Here is a 24,224-nt window from a genome sequence, read left to right on the forward strand (position 1 = left end):
AGAAGAGAAAAACACACCGACAGGACGACGACGACGACGCCGATTGTGATACGGTGAGGTGGATTTCATCCCGGGGTCTCCGCGGCCGATTCAGTCACGGTTCGGGGCTGGTCGTGTCGTGCACGTATGACGGTCGTGCTGCTCGTAGCTTAGCGTTAGCGCAGTGTGTATAGCCAGTTAGTCACCACAGAACAGTTCCATCGCGGGACGGCGGTGTGTGATATGAGCGGGCTGGTGCACTGACAACAGGCGACAAAAAAGGACATTTCTGTATCAATCGAGTGGAATGCAGTAGCGGTGTATAGTGACGAGGTGACTCGGTTAACTCGGTGCGTGGTTCGGTTTATGGCCCACGCTAGACGTGTTCCTTTTCCGGTGAATGTGGAGCGGAGGAAGTGAGAGGTGGGTCTCGTAGCCACCCCATTGAGGGCATTCGTCAGGATTTAAATTGGATTTTCCCTTTCCGGGGCTTCCGTTCGGCTCGTCCCTTCTTGATTGAGTGGTGGGGTGTGCAAGATCGTTTATTATTATTTTCCTTATTTTTTTCGGTGGGGGGCAAACCGCTTTCGAATCGCACAGGTGCCTGGAAGGTGAAGGATTGTGTGGAGGGAAGTGAAGAATGAACGAAAACGCACGCAGTGAAGCATAATTTGGAGGATAAAGTCCCGGTGGAAAAACAAGTGCTGGCAATGACACACCGCCAGAGCTGGGAATGTTCAGTGGAATAATGTTCACGGTGACAGTGGCGAGAGAAGCAATCGGGGAGAAGAAGCAACCCATGGGAAAAGCACGACCGGAATTGCATTTTGATGAAGCGTGGCCAACGTCGCCGGTGACAGCCGGGGCCTGCTACCGGGGCGTTTTTCAAATGCGGTGGGCGTCCATCTACACGGGAGCGTAATTGAAGTGGAAAATATTTAATGCTTGAAGGAGGCACGACGCAGAACCGGCGCCTCCGATGCCGCTGGTGGAAGACGTAAATTTGCTTCTTTCCTGTGAGGATTTTTTTCCGCTTTTCGTTTTCATCGGGTGGGAACCGTAAACCGCGTGAATGTTTGATGTGACTGCGGTGTTCCGCTGTGCTGTGAGTGAACGTGGCCGTGTCGCGAATCCAACGAAAGACACGGTTGTTGTTTTTTTTTCCTCGAGGATTCGTCTCATGACTGGCAAGCAGGTTCCTATCCAGCATGTAGCAGAGTGGATGTCATAAAACGGAACGAAATGCGAATTGGTTGGAAGCCAGAAGACCGCTCATGGTGCTGTAAAAAGCAGTGAAATATGCGATAAAAGTGTGATCAAAATCAAAAAGCTGTAGATAGTGTTGATGGTTCATTGATATGGGAAATGGTTCGCGTCGAAAGCTTCAGGAGAGTTCATCATGGTGAAAGAGTAGAAAGGGTCTTGCAACCGTTAGACGATTTCTGGGAAATATTGATTCTAAGAATGCGGTATGCGGTAGAATTTTCACACAGGTACGATAAACATTGCTGATGTCATTACTGGGAAGCATCCCCTCAGGAAGGAGAATATTTACACGAACTTGATTAGCAGTAAAGCGACTGATAACACCACTAGGCGTCCGTCATCCGGCATTGTCAGCTTCGTTTTTGTTTTTGGAAGGGGTTTTCGTGGAACAAAGGTAATGAAACTTGGCCACGAGGGCTTCAGGGTTGAGTGATCACCGCATCAGTCAGTCGTCGAATTGAATTCGTGGACTCTTCTCCTGCCCCAGTACAGGGACTACCTATTTATAACACTGCGTAAAAAATTATGAATTTTTTTTTGCTTCAAGATGAAACCAAAAATTAACTGAGGTTTGGGGTCTATAGTGGTCTCTAGTGACGCGGCTTCAAAATCCGAGACGCAAGTTTTTATGAAAAATTAGCGATGCTCAAGGCAAGAGGAATATCAAACATTACTGATTGAACAATAATTACCTAATTTACGGGTGTTATCAACCCGTCGTCGTTTTCCAATTGATTTTGATTCTGTTTTTTTTTTCGAGAATTTAGCATTCAAGAAACAAAACTCAGGAATTTTAACAGGCATGCTGCAGTAAGTCTTCCTACAGATGTTCTAGGTTCTCCAAACAAATTATCCTGAAGTTTAGATCGTTTGGTCTTCCAGGTAAACTTCTCCTGATATGGAGTCGAAGTTAACTGTTCTCCTGGACTAAAATTCCGGTTTGGATTTCAAAGACGCGTTCTAACTTTTTCCAAACATTTCTTCACTCCCGATCAAAAGGGACCCCGAACCTCGGTTCATTTTTGGATGTATCTTGAAGCGCGATCAGTGGAAGAAAAAAAAATAGATTTAGATTTTGCTAATCTGATCAATTCCTCCTGGACTTCCCCAGGACTCCAAACAAACTTTCGTTTTGGATTGCAAAGCTGCGTTCCATATTTTCCAAAAAAAAATCTCAACTCTCCCGACATCAAGGAACCACAAACTTTAGTTAATTTTTGGTTGCATCTTGAAGCGCGGTAAAGGAAATAAAAAAAAATCTATTTTTAAAAACTGATCAATTCCTTCTAAACTATACTTCGTCAGGACTCCAAAAAAAACGTTCCAACGCGGCTTTTCAATCCAAAACAAAAGTTTGTATGAAATTCTGGGAATGGAAAGAAAATCTCTAATTAATTACTTTACTAGAATGTGCTTCAAGATGCAATAATAAATGAATCAAAGTTTGGGGTCCCTGATATGCCAAGTATAAGCATGTACGAGACATGGAAGACGGCCTCTCTGTTGAGGTCTATGTCTTCTTCTTCTTATTGGTATTACATCCCCACACTGGGACAGAGCCGCCTCGCAGCTCTGTTATTAACTGCGAGGTTTCTAAGCCAGGTTACCATTTTTGCATTCGTATATCGTGAGGCTAGCACGATGATACTTCTATGCCCAGGAAGTCGAGACAATTTCCAATCCAAAAATTGCCACCGGGAATCGAACCCAGCTACCCTCAGCCTCACCCTGTAAAATCATGTGTTGGAATTAAATGGGATAGTACTAATTCATCTTATGACAAGTGTTTCAATGTGGAATAAGAATCAAATATTCAGCGGTCTGCTTCAACAGTTCCAAATAGTACAGCTATGTTGAATAGCAATTTAAAGAGCTCATCACCCTGCACCATTCTATCTAACGTCACGAACGAATCGGATGGATATTCTGACGCTCGATTTGGATTCATCCAGCGTCGCACGAATCAGCCTAATAAGCTTTGCCGGAAAGCCATGCTCTAGCATTATATGCCACAGTTCGTTCCGGTTCACTGAGTCGCACGCTGCCTCTACAAACATATGATGAGTCCGAAAGTTGTATTCCCGGAGTTTATCAAGGATTTTTCCTCGAGTAAACATCTGGTCTGTTGTTGATCGTCATTCGCTTTGATTTTCGCCGATAAAGGTCTTCGCAAACGAACGCAGTCTGTTAAACAAAAATCCGGGAAATTATCTTGTAGGCGGTATTATCTTAAGGGCGGTGCCCTTTCTTGTAGATAGAAAGTCAGCTCGGAGGCATTTTTTCTTCCTCCCAAACCATTTCAATCACTTGGTGGAGAACGGGCTTGGTGGTCATATGGCTACCGCTTCTGCCTCATACGCAGGAGGTCGTGGGATCAATCCCAGGACCGTTCCATTCTCCTACTTTGTATCTTTTCATATATTTCTCATGTTCTAGTAATCGCTAGAACTGGAAATGGGCTTTCATACCATTTCTATCTTCTATTCCCCTACAACTACAACTTGATTAGTTCTAGCAGGTAACTGTTAAAATTCGAAATGAGCGAAAAAGTTCGTTTCGGCATCGAATTAGAATACTACACCACCCTTTCATTACTATCACATTGGCAACCCGTTAACCAAGGCATAAAACCTAACCCCCAGATTCCAATAAAATTCTGCAGGAACTCGTGGCGAGTGCAGAGGTGTTCTCGGCGAGTGACTGCATCATCAATTCCTTCCCATCCCCGATGACCGTGAGGACGTGGCCAGCGTTGTTATCGACCATCCAAAATAATAGAGCTCTCGGACTGTGCACATTGAGATTGGAGTGCAAATCCCAAGCTTCCATCCATTGGTTCCCTGTGCAATTGCGATTGTTCTGGTCGATCACGGAGTAGCAACTACGAAATGCACGGTCATCATGCTCATGCTCATGCTCATCATTTCAATCACATGGTGGATTTTTTCGTTCAGCCGATTCCTTCAACTTCCAAAAGCTCGTCCTTCCCAGCGGCTTTACCGTTCTTTTACTCTTGAACAGCTTCTCTCGCTTCCGTATTTGCTCGAACGGTGGTGTTAGTTGCGGTGGTGACTCAATTGCATTAAGCATATGCGGTATTTCGAAAAATTTCGTTTCAGGTGGTTCGAAACGAAATTCTGCGGCATGGCGAAATCTGATTTCTTGATTTCGTTTCGCAAAATTACAAAAATTTCGCTAGACAAAACCAGCTTCTAACGAAATTTAACGGAATTCCGCGGAATTTCGAAACAAATTTAAGCTTAAACCATATTTTATATTAACAAAAATTTTGGCTGCGTCGCAGAACAAAATCATAACGCTGTTTTAAAAACTTTAAGTTATACAAATTTTTCTATTAACGCTTACTACATAACCCCTGAGTCGACAAATACGTATGTATTTGTGATTTTTTTTAGACTATTTGCACAATATGAGTGCGGAATCGATAGTGTTGCTGCTGGTTATGGGACAGCAGCTAGTCCGGGAAAGCGCAAAGTGAAAAAAATATACCCCGCGTAGCAGAAATTTGTTTAACCAGTGTGCAATCAATCGTGTTGATGCTGATCACGCCAGCTAGTGTGGGAGAACGCGAAGTGATAAAACTAATGTCTGCATCGAAGAGCACAAAACTATTTAGTGCGAAATCGATCGTGTTATTTTGAAAACAGGAAGACAAGAACTGTGTTTCAAAACAATCCATTCAATTCGTTTAGTAAGCTTCTTCACTTACTAAACGAATTGAATGGATTGTTTTGAAACACAGTTCTCGTCTTCCTGTTTTCAAAATAACTTCGTTTACAATAAATATTTAGTCGCTTACCAAGGTGGCTTCACACGAATTACCTTCCAACGATTCCTTTCCCGTAGCGCTTACGGAGATGCAGTGCATGTCTCGGTCTCTTATAACAATGAGTGTTGAACTAATGTTCCTCTCCTAATCCTTAATTGACTGTAAGCATAGTTATTAGTCATGAATTGAAAACTCCGAAGCAAGTACCGTTTTGACTCAAATTCCGAACATGACTCATATTCTGAACACTGGCGTTTTGGCACCCAAAAACAATAACTTTTATCGGTTTTCCGTAGTGAGGATCAAGATTATAATCGAGCTACAAACCCTATGGAAAGAATTCACGAATAAAGCCAACATGACCATTTAAAAGCGAGTGTTCGGAATATAAAGTCAGTGTCGTTCGAATGTTCAGAGTCAAAAACGGTTGCCTTAGCCGAACACGTTTTCAATTCATGACTAATAACGATTAGGATAACTTAGGATCTTAGGACAGTCAATTTAGGATTAGGATAACTTCTTTCTTTAGTATTCCAAAAAAGCATTATTTTAATTGATGAGTTCTGCATATTTTTTTTTTCGGACAATCATGGTCAGCAACTACGATATGTACAGTTAATCAAGTTAAGCTCTTCTTTGACTATTTGCGCAATATATAAGGAACATTGCAGAGTGGTGAACATTTCTAGACCTTCGCATGGAATTTGCAAAAAAAAATCCAGAACAGGTTGAAAGATCATTAAAATTGCTGAAAGCTCTTTACTTATTTTTGCTTTCAGCTCATACTGATCATAACATCTGTTCTCGTATGCACAAACACATATACAAGGACACACAGACAATAGCTCACTTCGTCGAGCTGATTGCCCAAGTAACATTTTTAGATTTATGATTTACTGCAAGAGTATTTGAATCCTACAACAATAAAACCATAGTCAAGGCATTTTATTCTTCCTCGCTTACACCACAACCTCTTGAAGAAGGTAGTGATCATGCCTAGTTGGCCCTTCTTGAAATGGTTTGAGGTAATGGTAAATGCAAGACAGGTTTTCAAGATCGGAATATGACTGTGAACACAAATACGAATCAGGCAACCAAAAAACCTTTCGTAATATATTTGTAAAACCATTATAAAAAAGACGAAGTTGGCACAATTTAAAAACCCTTTTAAGCCATTCAATCTTTTGGATTCCCTGCGGAGATCTCCGAGATCTAGCTTTATGCAAAACATTCACATGAAATAATAAAAATACGTTCAGATCCCAAACAAATAATGAAATTAAAAGTTTATTGTAAATCCATGAATCATGCCATAATCAAATCAATGTGAAATGAAATATTTATAATCATCGAGAAAAATGTTCGAAGCAGATTTGATGTGTGGTGCTTCAATTTTCTGGACTGCCAAATGAGATTTATTGCGTCGCCATATGGTGCAGAATTTTAGTCCCGATATAACTGATGCGCTTCCTCAGTAAGCCCCTGCTTTTAAAAAGTATTTTTCGAAAAATAAATTTATGTTAAATTTGCACTTATTTGCTTTACAAAACAAAAAGTTCTAGTAATTGCATATTTATTAATTTATTTTATTATTTACACAGCTGATTTGTTTATAAAATGTCCATATAAAATCTTACCAAGTACAATGCACAGTACCCTAATAGCCGTTTTTTATGTGTATAAGACTATGGATGTGTGAAATACAAACAAAATTTTGAAAAGTTTTTGTACCGCACCCCTCCCGGACGGATTTCTGGCTTGGGGGTATTGCCTTATCGCCAATGGTATATAAACGAGAATGCGGCGATTTATCACATACTGCTTCTTCTGTTTTTATAACTCTATTGGCAAAACAGTTATTTGACTTCGAAAAAGTGAAATCAGAATTACTTGAGCTTGAGCTTGAACTTGATTGACTGTCCGTAGTTGCTACTCCATTATGAACAGATCAGCTGTTCTTGCACAGAGAACCAACAGATGTTTGCTTGGGACTAGCACTCATCTTCAATGTACAATAGACCTCTTCATGTTTTCAAAAAGTATCAAAAATTCAGTCGGTCAGTCCAGAATCACAATTCATATGCTAAAATAATACTTCTGTCAAATTTTCAGCTAATTCGGATGAAATTTCGAGGTGGCTCAAGTCGATTTAATGTTTTTGGGCTATTTTCAATTTTCAAAAAAAAAACTAACAGGATATATAAACGCCGGAAATTATCGCAATAACCTCTCAACGCAAGCTTTTGGTGTGCTCTACAAGTCTTGTGAACATTGTGATTTGTTCCGTTTTGACAATGTTGAAGTGATTTTTAAGCTTTTATGTGCATAAAACACTGTTTCTCCTAAAAGTCGTTGTTCTACAAAATTCCTAAATTGATTACTAATCTTTGCTCACTTATTAGATTATTATTCCTCTTTTTTCCTGTACAATTAACTAATAAAATTGCCAATGGGCCACTTTCCGTTAAATTCTTAAAAATCAGAAGCTGAACATTTGTCATAGATTTGCACGTTAGGACTTCTTCAAACAAGTTATTCGAACAGCATTGATTTTCGATGATATTTGATGCTTACAATAAACGACTTCCAAATTTAATTTATTGCACCATATGTCTGTATGCTTTTACCATCGAGTGAATCGTAGTAGCAAGTGAAATCAAAGCTTCGTTATTCGAACAATTTGTTTGAAGAAATCCTAACTCAACATTGCAAATCTATACCAAATATGCTGCCAATGACTTCGATTCAGAAAATTCTAACAGTAACGGTAAGCATTAACAATTTTATTACTCAAATGTCCTGTTAGATATTTTTGAAAATTGAAAATAGCCCAAAAACATTAAATCCTGACCATGACTACCACCGAAAATTGTATCCGAAATTAACGTAAATTTTGACAGAATACTTATTTTAGCATATGAACTGTGACTATGAGCTGATCGGTTGAATTTTTGATATTTTTAAAACATGAAGAGGTCTAATGTACAAGTACTGGTGATCTCATTTGTTAGGTCATATTTGCGCCTGCCACGTCAGATCAGAATGCAAGTCAATGTAATGAGGAAGGGGTAGGGAAAGTAATACAATCACTCGCCACCACTGCAAGCTTTGGATATACCCTTCTACACTTGCCACGAGTTCATATGGATTTTATTGGAATTTTTAAATGACGGTTGATTGGGAACTGAGGAAGGCAGAGATTCATCTTGGTTCACGAGCTGCCAGTATGCTTCAGAATAGGAGAAAAGCAACTGATGAAATTTCTAATTACATATGTATATAGGAACAGAGATTTTTCTTTCCTAAGTTCGTTTTCCAATTCTGCAGCTACTGCTAGAATGGCCAAGGAGTGTGAAGGCTTAGGTAGGACAAAAGGAAATGCGGTATTAGTAAGCCATTTCCAGTTGTCATATGACTACCATGCCCGTTACGAAAAAGTGAAATCAGAATTGTGTACATAATGTAAAACCAATTTAATAAAAATTCCGCGGAAAATAAATTAAAATTTCGTTTCGTTTCGAAAAATTTCGAATTAAATAATTCTTGATTTCGTATCGTTTCGAAGTCTCGATAGTAAATCTATATTTCGTTTCGATTCGATCCAAATCAACATAGATATTTCAAATTTCGTTTCGTTTCGTTTCGTTAGGAAAAAGTTTGTTATCGCATACCCCTAAATTGCATGTTAAATAATGGTGAACGCATGGTTGTTTGTTTTTTTCTTAATGAATTGAACTACAATCGGGTGAGGTGGAAGAATCGGGTTTATATGAAGAGGTTTTGCTATTTTTTTTTTCCAATAGAGCTCAATGATGGATAACTAATTTCAAAATGTAATGGTAATATTCGTTCATAAATTACCTACCTACCTAAATTATCATCTTCGACCACGTCGCGCAGATTGCTCCCCCTTAGGGTCTCAATTTACACGCTCCGACATGTTAAAGCCAAATTTGCGGACGTGCCACTTCCAGCGTAAATTTGGTTCGGTCAGAGTAAAATCGGACCGATACTGTTCAGAACAAGTTGTACGATTCTGTTGAAACGGAGAAGGTTTTCAAAGTTATGTAAAGTTCGTCAGATGGAAATCAAAACCGGGTAGATTTTGCTTCAGACTTCTGGTGGGTGGAGTCAGGCCAATACTCCAACAGCCCATTGTACAATCAAGTTGTATTGTGTGTAGTGTTGTTGTACAACACGGTTACTTCCAACTCTTCTAGTTTCCACTTCCATTATCCATGAGCGGAACAATTGTTGTCGAACTCTGAGTATGAAAATGATATTTTGACCATACACTGACCATTGTGGCCCTCAGGTGGTCCCCCGGAAGATCCGAAACATCCGTAAAAAGGTCAATTCGAAAATTTCATCGTAAAGCAGCGGGATTTTTAGAATCATTTATTGTCGAATCTTGAGTACGAAATAGATGTTGTGACACACATATGGACCATTGTGGCCACCGGGTGGTCCTCTGAAAGATCCGGAATATCCATAAAATGGTCGATTGGTAAATTTCATCGTATTCTAAAACCTATTGTTATCGTATAAACGCGATGTTGTGACGCACACACGGACCATTTTGGCATACGGATGGTCCTATGGAAGATCCGAGACAAACAATGAACGATTCGTAAATTTCATCTTGGAACGACCACCCTGAGTGTTCTTGATTTTCCAGGGGATCATCCGGTAAACACAATGGTCCGTATATGGGTCACAATAATTCTACATTCAGGGTTCAACGAGAAATGTTTCTAAAAAATATCGCCGCTCTACGATGAAATTCTCGAATTGACTATTTGTACGGATGTTCCGGATCTTTCAGTGGACTACCGGGCGATCAAAACGGTCAGTGTGGGGGTCACAACAACAATTCCATATTCAGGTTTTGACATCAATGGTTTTCAAAAAAAGCTGCGCTCTACAATTAAATTTATGAATTGATCGTTTTTTTCGATGTTCCGGATCTTTCAGGGGACCATCTGGTGGCCACAATGGTCCGTAATGTATGGTCAAAACATCCATTCCATAAGTAAAGTGGGGTAAAAAGAGCTGGCGTGCTGCAGATAAAAGTACGTTTTTCCGATTTGGTTGAAGTTCTCGAAAGATAAACTAGCAGCACTGCATAAGTTTGACAGGTTTTCTGACCAACTATTGTCATGTGTAATTGTAAATTATTTGAATAAATAACAAAATAAGAAATGAAGATAGATATTTTTTTGGTCATATTGATAAAAATAATTGTGTTTCCGCAAATAGTATTCCATTGCCATATATACGTTCAATCAGGTGAACGGTATACCATTTCGACAACTTATTGTAATGAGTACATAATACCAATCCGGTTGGTTTTCCAAAAGGTCAAAACCATTAACTGAATAAATATTGGAACTGTGGGGTAAAAGTACGCAGGAACGGGTGGGGCGCATGTAAGTACGCATGTGAATCTTCAAGTTCTGATGTCAAAACCGTATGAAAGTTTATATTTCTAAGACCTCCTCCCCCTTTCAGAGGTACGAAATCTTGAATCATTCCATAATATACTTTCAATTAACATCAATTTAAAATGCCATTAATTCTTATTTGTATAAATATATACTTAAAACACATGATTCGAAAACTGCGTACTCTTACCCCACCCAACATGCCACCGATGGGGAAGAGTGCGTTTTCATGTGTCTTGCAATAAGGGTTCTGTTAAAACGAATTTCAATAATTCCAATATATTTTTTGCTAGGTAACATAAACAAAAAGTGTACGAATCGTCGACATTGATTTGATATACAGAAGTCTGCTTCATAAGGGTTCCATGTTCGATTGAAAACTAAGTGCGTACTCTTGACCCACTCCGCTCTACTGAGGGTTCGATAACAATAGGTTTAAAAAAAAATCACGCAGATCTACGATGAAATTTTTGGAATTGACCATTTTTACGAATGTTCCGGATTTTCCAGGGGCCACCCGGTGGCCACAATGGTCCGTGATTGGTCAAAACAACAATTCCATACTCAGGGTTCGATAACAATAGGTTTAAAAAAATGCCACCGCTCTACGATTAAATTTTTGAATTGAAAATTTTTGCCGATGTTCCGTATCTTCCAGGGGAGCACTCGGTGGCCACAATTGACCATTTTTGGTGGCGGAGTCAAAGTTGTACAATAGTCGGAGCGTGTGTGGGGCCCCTTATAACTAAATTATTCTAAATTTTTCTAATCCTAGCTCTAAACACATGTTTAGACAGAAGAAAATCGAACTTGTGACAAACATCGTTAAAAGAATGCAAAAACTAATTAAAACAATTGTTGTAGCCAAAGTTTGTTCTATGGAAAGGGATAACAAATAAAGACGAATTTCGCAATCTGCGTGAGGGAACAATCCAGATTACCAGCAGAGGATGAATATTCCCCGATACTGCCGTTCTATACATAATTGTCCCATGTTACCTTTGATGAAAAAATCCAAGAGCTCCGAGTCAATTTTGTCCCACTAAATTTGGGATCGATTAGATCTTTGACAAATTTAACAAATATTTTTGGGGATGTTATGAGCGTAAACCAGGCAGAACTTTTCCAGGACATAAAATGAATCACTTTCTTATCCGAAACGGTTTTCAGTTTCTATTATTATCAAACAACAACTTCATTTTTTCCAGTGGGACAAATTGACTCTCCGAGTTTGGGATTTTTCATCAAAGCGTAACATGGGACAGTGTAATTTATGTGAACGGCAGGATAGTTGATGACCGCCTTTTTCGGTTTCCAGATTTATGGATCGGTATCCATAAGACGCATGGTTTTCCAAGCAAATACTGGAACGAACAGAAGAGCGCAATTCTCAAAAAAATGGGATGAAGATGGTTTTGTTCCTGGACCTTAGATGATGTCATCAAGATCATCCAGAGCTGTTCAGAATCTCATCAGGGAGAAAACTGAAAGCATGTGGCGAGCTGAAAGTTGTTGGAAGGTGTTTGACCAAAACAATTCTGGCGACGCGACGAGACAGGAGATGCCTCTACGGGAAAACACTTTAAATGGAAGTAGGCAGCGAAAAAGGTTAACTTAACTTCATTTAGCTTTGATTTCTTGGAAGTAGTTTTATGAATTTCACCAAACTGGAATTCCATTGTGCAATTCTTCATCTTGTTGATGATGTAGATTCAGAAACAGGAAGGGATTCTTTCCTTTACAGAACACAGAGTGATAGAAAAATCCACTATAGAAATTTACGCTAAAATCATGCACATAAATGGAACTTTCACCATTATAAGCGTGAATTCCACACGGGATATAGCCTAAAACTAATATACAATATTTGAAGTGAATCGTCGATATTGCATACAAGTTGTAAAGCAATCTTGTTGAGAAGAGGACCATTTTAGCGTAGAATAGCATAAATCTCCGCATGCATATAAAGTTTTACGTGCTGTTTACTTTTCGTTATTTTTTTCCTGTTAAACTTTAAACGTTAAGCACATAGTTTTCCCGTGGGCAGCTTTATAATTCAGCTCTAAATCATAAAGCAGCAGAGAAGCAGACGTCTCATAGAACAAAATGCAATCAAAATCATCGTCACGGAAGCATTATTGCCCAGTGCGAAATGCAGTGAAGTGTGGTCAAACGGCAACCAGATGGCGGTGGTGTGCGACGTCAAACCTAAATCCGATGGACGATTGATCACCTACGAATTTGAATCCACCGTTAAAAAGGTGAACGATGGAACGTAATGTTTGGTGAGACGTCTGTTTCTCTGCATAAAGTCTGTCCTGTCAGAAACGTTCTTTGTTGTTGCGAAGTAACGGCTACCTGTCGCGGAAATTGTTGCGAAGGTTACGTAGCTCAAGGAATCCACTAAGGCTGATTAAAACCAGACTTTGAGGCACGCTTCTTCGAAGAACGTACGGTGTTGATAACTTCAAGAGAAGTTCGTAATGAATGCCGATAGCATTCCGTCCACTGTATCAGACCGCAGAAATGGTATCCAATCGATGTCGTTAAAAATAGAATTAATCAGATCGAAGTTGCATGCCTAATAGTCATATATAAAACGGTTTACGTCGTCAAGTAATGCTGGCATGACATTCTCGTCAAGAAGTACGATGATTGGTTTATGGTGGATATCAAAAGGCAGTAGCGGAGACGTTGACTCAATTATATCAACGATCTCAGGGAGAGTTGTGAATATCAGATCGAGAAGTTTTCCATTGATGTTTACAACGTGGAATATTCAAGTCATTGGTGAACATTGTTTCCATGAAGTTGAGCTCGGTATCAGTGGAAACGTTGGAAGGGACGTATCCGTTGATATCGACAACGAAATTCCAGCGCAAATGTGGAAGGTTATAGTCACCAATCGATAGAACTATATCAGATTCAGAGGAATTATATGCTATGGAGCGTACAGCATTCGCATGACCAACGTATAACTAGAGTTTGGCGGAAGATACACAGCAATAACGAAAAGCGAACGAGGCTTCGACTTAATGTGGACTGTGATTTGTTCCAGTTCTACCGAGTTGGCTAACGATACAGATTCACTTTCCAGTGAATTTCTGACTGCGACCAAAACGCAACCACCTTGTGAATGATGACTGGTTAAATCGTTACGATCACAACGGAAAAATGTGTAATCGGAAGAAATTTAACCACTTTTGATATCTGCTCGTAACCACGTTTCCATGAAAACGAGCACGTCATATAGTCCGCCCACAAGCATGTATTTTGTCTTCGATGCATTCACCACCAGTCCAACTTTTGCTGCTTCACGTTGCGGGCGGGTGTACAGTTCTGCCAAATGTTCGGCCGACAATGTCCATGTCATCCGCGAAATAAATAAATTGACTGGATCTGTTGAAAATCGTACCCCGGCTCTCCGCATGACACCTTCTAGCGCAATGTTGAACAACAGGCACGAAAGACCATCATCTTGTCTTAGTCCCCAGCGCGATTTGAACGAACTGGAGTGTTCGCCCGAAATATTCACACAGTTTTGCGCACCATCCATCGTTTGATTTGATCAGTCTGGTAAGCTTCCCAGGGAAGCTGTTCTCGTCCATAGTTTTCCAACGCTCTACGCGGTCTATACTGTCGTGTGCCGCCTTGAAACAGATGGTGCGTTGGGACATAATATTGACGGCAATTTTGAAGAATTTGCCGTACAGTAAAGATCTGGTCCGTCGTCGGGTGGCCATGAAGCCGGCTTTATAACTTCCCACGAACTCATTCACTAATGGTGACATACAACGGAAGATGATCTTGGATATCAATTTGCAGGTGACATTAAGGATGGTGATCGCTCGAAAGTTCTTACACTCCAGCTTCTCGCCTCTCTTCTACATGGGGCATACAAACCCTTCCTTCCACTCTTCCGGTAGCTGTTCAGTTTCCCAGATTCTGACTATCAGTTTGTGCAGGCAAGTGGCCAGCTGTTCAGGGCCCATCTTGATGAGCTCAGCTCCGATTCCATTCTTACCAGCTGCTTTATTGGTCTTAAGCTGTTGGATGGCATTCTTAACTTCGCTCAAAGTGGGGGCTGGTTGGCTTTCATCGTCCGCTTAACTGAAGTAGTCATCTCCTCCGCTACCGTGACTTTCACTGCCTGTACTCTTAGCTATTTAAATTTTCCTCGTAGTGCTGCTTCCACCTTTCAATCACCACACGTTCGTTCGTCAAGGTGCTCCCATCCTTATTCCTGCACATTTCGTTTCTTGGCACGAAGCCTTTGCGGTATGCGTAGAGTTTCTGATAGAACTTGAGTGTTTCTTGCGAACGGCACAGCCGTTCCTTCTCCTCGCACTATACTTCCAGGGGGCGTTTCTTCTCCCGAAAAAGGCGGGTCTGCTATCTCCACTTCCGTCTTATAACGTTCCACGTTCTGCCAGGAAACTTGCTGCAGCGCGACCGCCCGCGCTCCGTCCTTCTCCTCTAGAATCTGTCTGCAGGCTTCGTCGAACCAATCGTTCCGTCGACTTTGTCCCACAAACCCGACGTTGTTCTCCGCTGCGTCGTTAATGGCTACTTTAACTGTATTTCAGCAGTCCTCAAGAGGGGCCCCATCGATATCACCCTCTAGTGGCAACATTTCCCCGAGATGCTGCGCGAATGCAGTGACGACATCAGGTTGCTTCAGTTGCTCTAGGTCGTATCGTTGCGGTCGTCGGTCCGAACATTGTTGATGATGGATAGTTTTGGGCGCAGTTTAACCATCACCAGATTGTGGTCAGAGTCGATTTTAGCGTCACGATATGTTCTGACGTCGATAATGTCGGAGAAGTGCCGTCCATTAATCAGAACGTTGTCGATTTGTGATTCTGTCTGCAGTGGTGGTCTCCAGGTGTACCGATACGGAAGACTGTGTTGGAAGTAGGTCCAGCGAATGGCCATATTCTTGGTGGCGGCGAAATCAATTAGTCATAGGCCGTTTTTGTTCGTCAGTTGGTGAACCTGAGCGTTAAAAACTCCTATGATGATTTTGACGTCGTGGCTTGGGCAGCTGTCGTACCCAAGTTCCAGCTGCGCGTAGGATGCGTCCTTATCATCATCAGTGCCTCCGGAGTGTGGGCTATAGAGGTTGATTATGCTGAAGTTGAAGAGCCGGCCTTTGATGCTCAACCTGCACCTTCTCTCATTGATCGGCCACCACCCGATCACGCGCCTTTGCATATCGCCCATCGCAGCTCGTGTGTGTTGCCGCAGCTCTGGTAGATGGTATGATTACCTCTAAACGTTCGCACCATTGATCCCTCCCAACAAACCTCCTGCAGCGCTACGATGCCGAATCCACGATCCTTGTGCAAATTGGCGAGTATGCGTGTGCTCCCGATGAAATTAGGAGATTTGCAGTTCCACGAACCGAGTGTCCAATCGTTAGTCCCTTTTCGTTGCGGTGGTCTTCACCGATGGTTCCGGTCCGTACTCTCTTGTTGATTATTCGTTGCGTAAGTTTTTTTTAAATGCTGGCTTGAAGGGTCTGACATAAAACCCTCTGATTTTCCAGAGGACCATTCCTCCTCATTTCCGGTGGTCCATGGTACACAGTCGCTGGCACTCGGACGATAACCAGCCGTCCCAAATATGGAGAACAGAAGCTCAGTAAGATTTGCATATCCACAGAGCAAACCCCCTCCCCCTTCCCGTTCTACATACGACCATAGTTCCTACCGGGGTTGGTTACCCGATCTTCCATAAGATTGCTCGTATCCCGGATAGCACCACGAGGAGGTAGGGATAGGAGCTGCTGGGTAAGAGGCTAAGGACCGCGAGATGGGGTCTATTTTATTCCTTCAGGTACGCGAAGTACCAATGGTACGCTTTACCCAGCAGTTGCCATGCCATGTAATTTGGTGGAAGGCTTAGATTGTCACCAATCGAAATTTTCCCTCACCTCCAGACATCTATGATTTGCCTTGAAAAGGCCATGGTGATCAACCATGCGTCTCCATGCACGTTTGATGATACGAATTTTAATAAAAGAAAATTTTGTCAATAACAAGAAAGAAAATTTTCTTATGATCTGTTCCAACTCGTCATGTTTGAATTGTTGCGTTAACAAATTCAATTTTTCCACTTTCTTAAATTCTGCCTCGTCAGGCTCACGGCCGAAGCGAGTAATCATTTGTCATGGGCACCGTATTCGATAAATGCCGTTACATAGATACCTGAACGTTCATTGAAAGCTACCGTTTTCTAGGTAGTAGGAGTATCTGCTGTTTGTCATAAAAATGGGATAAAAGCGAACCGAACTGCTACCGAACCGAACAAGACCACCCACAGCGTCGTAAAAAGAAAAACGATGGAAACAGCAATAAAAATGTGATCAAAATCAGATCAATGTTAATAGGGTGATGGTTTATTTATATGAATCACCGATCTGATGATGCTGAATATGAAGCATAGAATGATTTATTCGTTCTTTACATTCCTAGATAACAAAAAAGCGTTTCATGTAATGCTGTAAGCTTGAACACGTGTTGTAGCCGTGCAACTGTGGAAAAAACTTCACATTGCTGTTACTGGAAACCCACTTCTCCAGAGACCAATTATTTTTTCGCTCGTGAGTTTTGCGTTTTCCTAGAAACCTATGTTGCTTGTGATACGCTGGTCGATGCGGAATCTTCTAAGGGAAATGATAAAGGGAAAATAAGAGGATTAAAAATGGGAACCCTATTTCCTGCGGCTTGAATTCCTCAGATGTTCGATGCTTTTTTCAGCTCTGCTGGAGATAAACCTTATAAAATAATTTACACTTGAACTATTTTCACTTCCATATCAAATATTGATATCAACATATAAAATATGAAGCAGTTCTCAACGAGTAACAATGATGAACTATGATTGACGTATCAAATAGAAGTACTTTTTTTGTCAAATATTTTTTACATATCATATCATAATTATTATCTTTATTATTCCGGAGACGAGCCAGCCTAGGGCTGAAAGTCTCCTTAATAAAGACAAAAAAAAAATCTTTATTATAGAGATGTACAGCCCTAGGCTGACTCATCTCTTACAGTTGGAAATGAACAAAAGGCTAAATTTCCTTACGTGGGAATTCTGTTCCGCATGGATGTTGATTACTTTTGTAGGAATTGACTGATAAACAAACTAATATCAAATCAAAACAACGCGTTTTCTACGATCATTTGATAGTGATGAGATACGTCATGCCAATGCCACCAACTTTGACATCGGATGTCCCTAGTGTGCAATGTTACTGAGCTGGAAGAAAATATTGATAGTAGTGAGGGTTCACTGATATGGGAGATATTTCACATCTGCCAAACTCTCATCGCGATTGGCATTCATCCGTTCCGCATAGTTCTGAGAAGAACATCGATTCTTGTCCTCTCAGTCAGCTTTTATACGTGCTGTGGTAGCGCGGTTGTGGTAAACACTCTTGTTGACGTTACTGTTTATTCACTTTTTCATCATGTATACATTTTGAAAACGACTTATCTGATTTTTTTTACAGGCTAACGACCATTTGTCTAACATGATAGAACAGCGTCGTTAACTAACACCTCTGCTAGACGTGGCACTAGTTTTCTATAATATGTTGATGACATTGCTCAAATTCATCAAACAGGCGTATGACTCTTTGTTTACAAAAGCAAATGCGTCGTTTTGAAAATTTGTCAAAGAATTGTTTATTTTTCATCTTGTTTTCTAAGAGATTTGTTATTCATGTGCCTGCCGATGCAGAGTTTATTCCAATAGAAATGGTTAGCGAAAAGTAAGAGGATTATTGACGACGGTTTTCCTGCGACTTGAAGCTTTGGATGTTTCATGTTTGTGAAATATCTCGACAAAAGCTACTGCAAAACACATTCTAACACTGTTTGATGCTGCACTGCGTAAACTTCTTGTTTCTATTCAATACATTTGATTGAATTTAAGAATTTCAAGCAATTTCAAATCTCCAAGGCTCAACTGCTTTTGAGTTCAAATATGCAAACATGCGTCATGTTTTTCAAGTTTCTCTTTTTATTTGTATCTTCATTAACGATTTATTTAGCCCTATGTTGGTTCATCTCGTTTATCCTAATTGATGGTGGGATTAGGATTGTCTAATTTCACAGCATTTTGGACGCTTTTTCTTTAATTGCTTCTCACACAATAATATTAAGCTTTTATCTTTCGGACTTGGATGCAAACTTGACAATATATCTGCCACTTTAGGAGTATTAAAACTAGGGAGCGGGCAATGGTGGATGTATTCTCTTCCACGGAGTAGTAAAGTTGTTTCGTTTGACCTACTTTTCGGAAAATTTCTAGTGTTAGTTTATATTAATTAAAATATGCCCTCGATGCAGAGCAGTCTCCTTTATGCATATGGGTTCATACATCAAATTAGCATTTTTCTTCCACAGTTCAAAATCATGCCAAATATCCGTAGTTGAACTGCTTGTTAAATAAAACGGACTTTATTCTTAATGACCTTTTGTCAAACGGTGTTATACTAAACGACTTTATCCCAAATGAGTCAGAACCTTAAGACTCATATTGATCTGAAAATTAATCCGTAGGACTTAATTTAAGCTGAATTGCAACCCAATCAGAAACTCTTGGAAAATGAATTCCCCGGAATGCTCGGAAGCATAGCTCCCAAGAACCTCTGCGAAATTCTTGAAAATAGCTCTCATGTCAATTCCTATTATTTATTCAGACTAAGGCCGGAGTGGCTTTTTGCATTACTTAAAAGTCGTTTCCATCCAACTCGCTCCATGACTGCACGTTGCCAACTACGCAGTCATACGGAGGGTGGAAACAGTCTTCCAAGAATCAATGTCGAGAACCCTTTTTCACCGTGTTATTATCCGACATTCTGGTTACCTGCTCGGCCCACCGCAGTCGTCTTATTTTCACGGTGTAAACGATGAACGTTCTTCCCGATGCTGCAATAGCTGATGCAATTCGTGGTTCATTCGCCTTCTCCACATACCACACGCTAAAAATGAACTAATCAAAATTTAGTCGAAAATTTGAGTATAAGGCACTACTTCAACGAAATGATGATTGCGCTTGGACTAGGGAGAGAGAAGAGATAAACTTGTTTCCCAACCATTTTGAGGATTCGACTTAATTTTGAGAAATTCATCTCAAGATTTGCTCTATTTTGCAAAATTAATTAGGAAATAATAAAAACTTTTTTCACACAGATTTTAGAATTTTGAACACAAAACTTTTTTTTACACAGAACGCATTTCCCAAGTAAAAAAGAATCGCTTGTAGGTATATTTGTTAGATATTGAAATCTGTTTCGGAAGTTCTGTGAAGTAATCTCTTTTTAGCTTCCGATGAAAGTGAGCTCAAAGCTTACGTCCGATTTGCGTGACCCTCCATCTTCGCCTGGGTATGTACGAATCATTCTTTATGCTAATCTACATCGGCAGGCACAGCAAACATTACTTCCTTAAAGGTGCGACAGGTGCTCGACGTGCTCGTTATGGCGATTTGGAGTTGAAGACTTTTATTGTTTGTTGTTGTACATATTTTCTGGAGGGCACCTCTCTGTTTGGGCAACGAAATGTCGAATAGATTTTTTGCACGAATCGATTGACAAACTAAATGCTGCCTTCAGTTGTCACGAAATAATATATATCGAGCGCAGTTCTTCAACTTACCTTTTGGCCAATCATTCTCAGGTTTGCACATCCGCTCGCTATCTGATTTGTAATGTGGAACTTTCCCTTTCATAGCATCATCTGCTACGTTTATTCTGGAAAGGGACGAAATTTTCGGCCGTAGGTATAACCCGTACAACCAAAAAATATTTTAAGCCAAACGATGGAGGGTCTCACATTATTCAATTTTACGTTTAAACGAGGTTTATTGAACGGATTTTTCTACATCAGTTACTAAACGGGGGAAACCTTAGAAGAAGTATTTCAGACGTCGCACGGCCATCAGAAAACACAAATTCATTTTGTTTCCACAGCAGGCCTATTTTGAATTTTGACAATCGTCTTATGTACCAATTGTTGACTCTTCAAGAATTTGACGAGCGTGTTCATTTTTTGCCCCTTCCTGATTCAGGATAATAATGGCACCCCCGGCCATCCCCAATACTTGCAGATGAGAAGAATTCTCGATCGTAGTCATAAAGATCAGATTCTTGTTAATCCGCGTAAATGTGCAACTGACGATGTGGAAAATTGCATTCTTCTCCGTTAGCAAACAATTGAGCAAACCCGTAAGTATGCTGCAAGTACTTTAATTGTTTTTCCAGCTCACTCATATCTATCCATTGCTCTGGAAATTCCAAATTTACAAACTCCTGTAATTTTATCAACCTGTCATGTGTGATGTTATTCAAGTTTGCAATGTAAAATATGCACGGTTTCTCTGCTAATTTCAAAACTATTGATGTTTAAAGCATATAAATCACTACTAACGGGAACAAAAAGTAACAGAAACCCAAAATCGTTGCCAGTAAAAATCTTAAACGTACAGCTCTAATGAAGCTAATCAAAAATTTACAAAAAATCTCAACAATGTGGATATTTTTGGAAATGGTTTGGTGAGTTCCTCTATATATCGCTCGTTTAGACTCATTTGCTGTGACGCGGTATGGAGCCGAAATTTTGTTTTCAGTTTTTTTTCTTGATTACTATAGATAGAGTAAGTTCTGGCATGCCAACGACTCGTGGTAGGGGATTCAATGATGCAGTAGCAAAGGAAGGGAACCAGAGTTTAACCTTTTAATCAATGTTTGAGGACAGTTTGAATTCAAAAAGCCCGGCTTTCGGGTTTTAACTTTGTAAACCGCGCACAAGCTGCAATATGAGCACTTCTCATTGTGTTTTGTAAAACGCTGCTTTTGAGTTTGTTTATTTTTGGAATATCTCCGTACTTGAATAGGTGGATGCTGTTTATGTAAAAACTCTAAATTAATTTTATTAAATAGTGAAAATGTAATACTTTGCTTAAACGTAATACAGTCGACTCTCTACATCTCGATGTTCTATATCACGATATATCTTTTTATGTCGATGGTTTCCTCAGTCCCTTCAATCTACATACATTTGGGCTTTCTAAATCTCGATACCCTTTCTATCTCGTTATCTCTCTACCTCGATGTGTTCTGAACATATTTTGTTCAGGATTCACTTTCCTTATGTCAATATATTCAAATTTTTAGTTAAGAAAATTATTATGAACTTTTTAGTGGAATGTCTTCACTTGTCATAAGACGATTTTGAACAATCCCATTGAATTCCACCACTTAATTAAGTGGTTGAATTCAATGGATTAAGTGATGGAATTCAATGGGATTGTACAAACTCGTCTTATGACAAACAAATTTTAGGCTGCTAGACCATATTTGGGCAATAATAAACATGTCAACAACAGGAAAAGACATTTGTTTTGTTGTCGTTTTTCATAGCAAGGATCTAGTAGGGGAGATGCGGTCAATATGCGCCCCCTAAGCTAATCTCTTAATTTAATGGTGATTTCATCCGAAATAGTGTAATTTCGAAGTGTTAATCAATAATCTTGCATATCAGTCATTATATGGTCCAACCAGTTTTAAGAAAAACCAACAATATTAAAGAAAACGTTTAATTCTCAAATACTGCATTTTCATTTAAAATAAACGACGCTGGGCAATATGCGCCACCCAAAATAATAATCAAAATATTCCAATATTTTTTCACAGAAATAGTCACACTCTTTTACAAAAAATAAGTGTCAGTCTTATGCTTTAAGGTAGTCAATATTTTAAACCAATGAGAAAAGGAGAAAATATTCTTAGTGTGTGAAGAAAAAAGCATTGTTGACGTAGACATCGAAGTTGCATCGGAAAGAGCCAAGAAAACATTTTATTTTTAAAAATTCAAACACAGAGTTTTTGACAATTTTTTGCGTAACTGCTTACAAATGTTTTTTGGCTTCAGCCGCTCACGATTTTGAGACAAAATTTGGGTTAATAACCTAGAAAACGTGGTGGCGCATTTTACCCAACCGGCGCATTTCATACGTATCTCCCCTACCCATTTCAATTTTCCTTCCATTCCTCGATCTCTCCTTATCTCGATGGTCCCTTCAATATCGAGATGTGGAGAGGCGACTGTAAAAAGGAATTGTATGTCTCAGTTAAGTTTTATTCTTATGTATATTTAATTTAATATTTAGGGATTATTAATACAAAATAATAAGTTTCAATACCCCTCATCAATACTCCAGAGAGCCTTCGTCATAATTTACAGTTCCTGCTACAGTCAGGTTCATGAAAAAATCATGATGAACTGGGGGTATGTATCGAATAAGATCATCCATGTCCTTTTTCTTCTCTTTTGATACGGGTCGTGCTGTTTCATAAAGAGGTTCCAACTCCACGTTGGCCAGAGATGTTGGTCACTCTTTTTTTGTAGATCTTATGTTCAACGAGCAAAATGGTTCAGCTTGCGAAAGTGTTTCCTTGTAGAAAATAATATACGGGTTCGTATTTTTTCTATGCGAATTCATTGAATTTCCAGCCAAGAAACAGGTGCATTTTTCGAGTTTTTCTTGTGTTTTTTTACACAATTTTATGATGCGACTGTCTCCCTGTCTGCATCGTGTCATTAACATCATACCAATCAGTAGGTAAGAAGATTGTTCGCTTTTTGAAACAATTTTCAACAGATGCAAAATCCGTGTCATCAGGCAGGTAAGAATGTCTACTCACCATGAACTTATGACCTATTATGTCAATATTGTTGTTGGAAGTTTCTTTTTCCTGCCTGTTTGTTGGGTTTGCTCGAATGTGACGAGTGGACAAGGATCTTCCAGAAGGCTGGATGTAAGTGTGCGGTGTGCAAACGAGAAGATTATCAGCTGGGTGAAGAGCTAGGATGGAATGGCCAAATGGAAATCGTACTTACTTGATATTCGCTGTTGAAAAGGTCTCTTCGCCTATCCCAAACACGGGGCCGGGGCAGCGGATAATCGCTAGGTGGAGTGACAAGACTGTTATTAGTAGATTCCATGGCTAGCCTTTTGCAAGGTTACAGGAAAGTTTGCGTCCCAGCGTAATCCCTTCAAATCTTTGAATAATGAAAAGCAAGTTCAATCTTTTTGAAAAAAAGGACAGAAAGCCGCTTTGGAATTCGGAAGTAGAGAAATTGTCACCAACCCTCGGACTCCCTGTTTAGGGGCCGCATGAGACTTGGTCCCCCGATCCCCAGCCTAGCCGATCCCCCTAGAATGGAGTGAAATAAAGGTGTACTTACATTTGTTCTACCCTACTTAACCTATTGTTCTGTGGGTGCTCGTCCTTCGGACATGCTGTCCGGCAAGATGGGGTCAATGTCTACCAGCGGCATGCTGGTCCCCCGGTTGCTTTGCACGCTCTTAGCACCCACAAACCACGAAATCTCCAGCCAACAGGAAGAAAGCTCCTCCACGAATTTAGCAGGTTCAAAGAAAAAGATGTTCAATCACACATCGGCCGTCGTCATCATCGTTGCTGGCTGTGAAGAAGAACGCGCTAAACAGCACAGCGTGCGTTCTTTATTTGTTTTCTGTTCTGTGTATTGTTACGATCTGCGCCCCAACAAGCAGATGGCAAATCGATCGTTTGGCGCGCAGGATAGACTAATTAGATTGAAATTTGATTTTTTTGTGCACGTCCCCAAATTATTTGTATTGTATCCGTACCAAGAATCGCCTATAAAAGGCGACTCTGAAATCATGATCTGTACAGTGTCTCG

The 24,224-nt window shown here is 40.1% G+C and overlaps 1 protein-coding gene across 4 annotated transcripts in view; it reads left to right on the top strand.

Moving 5' to 3' along the window:
* The first annotated feature begins 82 nt into the window (after positions 1-82).
* LOC134222682 (hemicentin-1) overlaps positions 83-24,224 on the top strand; it is a 740,104-nt gene continuing 715,962 nt past the window's right edge. For 2 of the 4 annotated variants that reach the window (XM_062701842.1, XM_062701853.1), the window contains exon 1: positions 83-402. The gene's annotated coding sequence lies outside the window, so the exon portion shown is untranslated. Of the gene's footprint in view, positions 403-995; positions 1,473-24,224 lie in introns of those variants that run through there. The other 2 variants (XM_062701859.1, XM_062701852.1) reach the window with 2 other exon arrangements.

Source organism: Armigeres subalbatus, chromosome 1, assembly GCF_024139115.2.
Source record: "Armigeres subalbatus isolate Guangzhou_Male chromosome 1, GZ_Asu_2, whole genome shotgun sequence".
In the NCBI taxonomy this organism is placed as follows: domain Eukaryota; kingdom Metazoa; phylum Arthropoda; class Insecta; order Diptera; family Culicidae; genus Armigeres; species Armigeres subalbatus.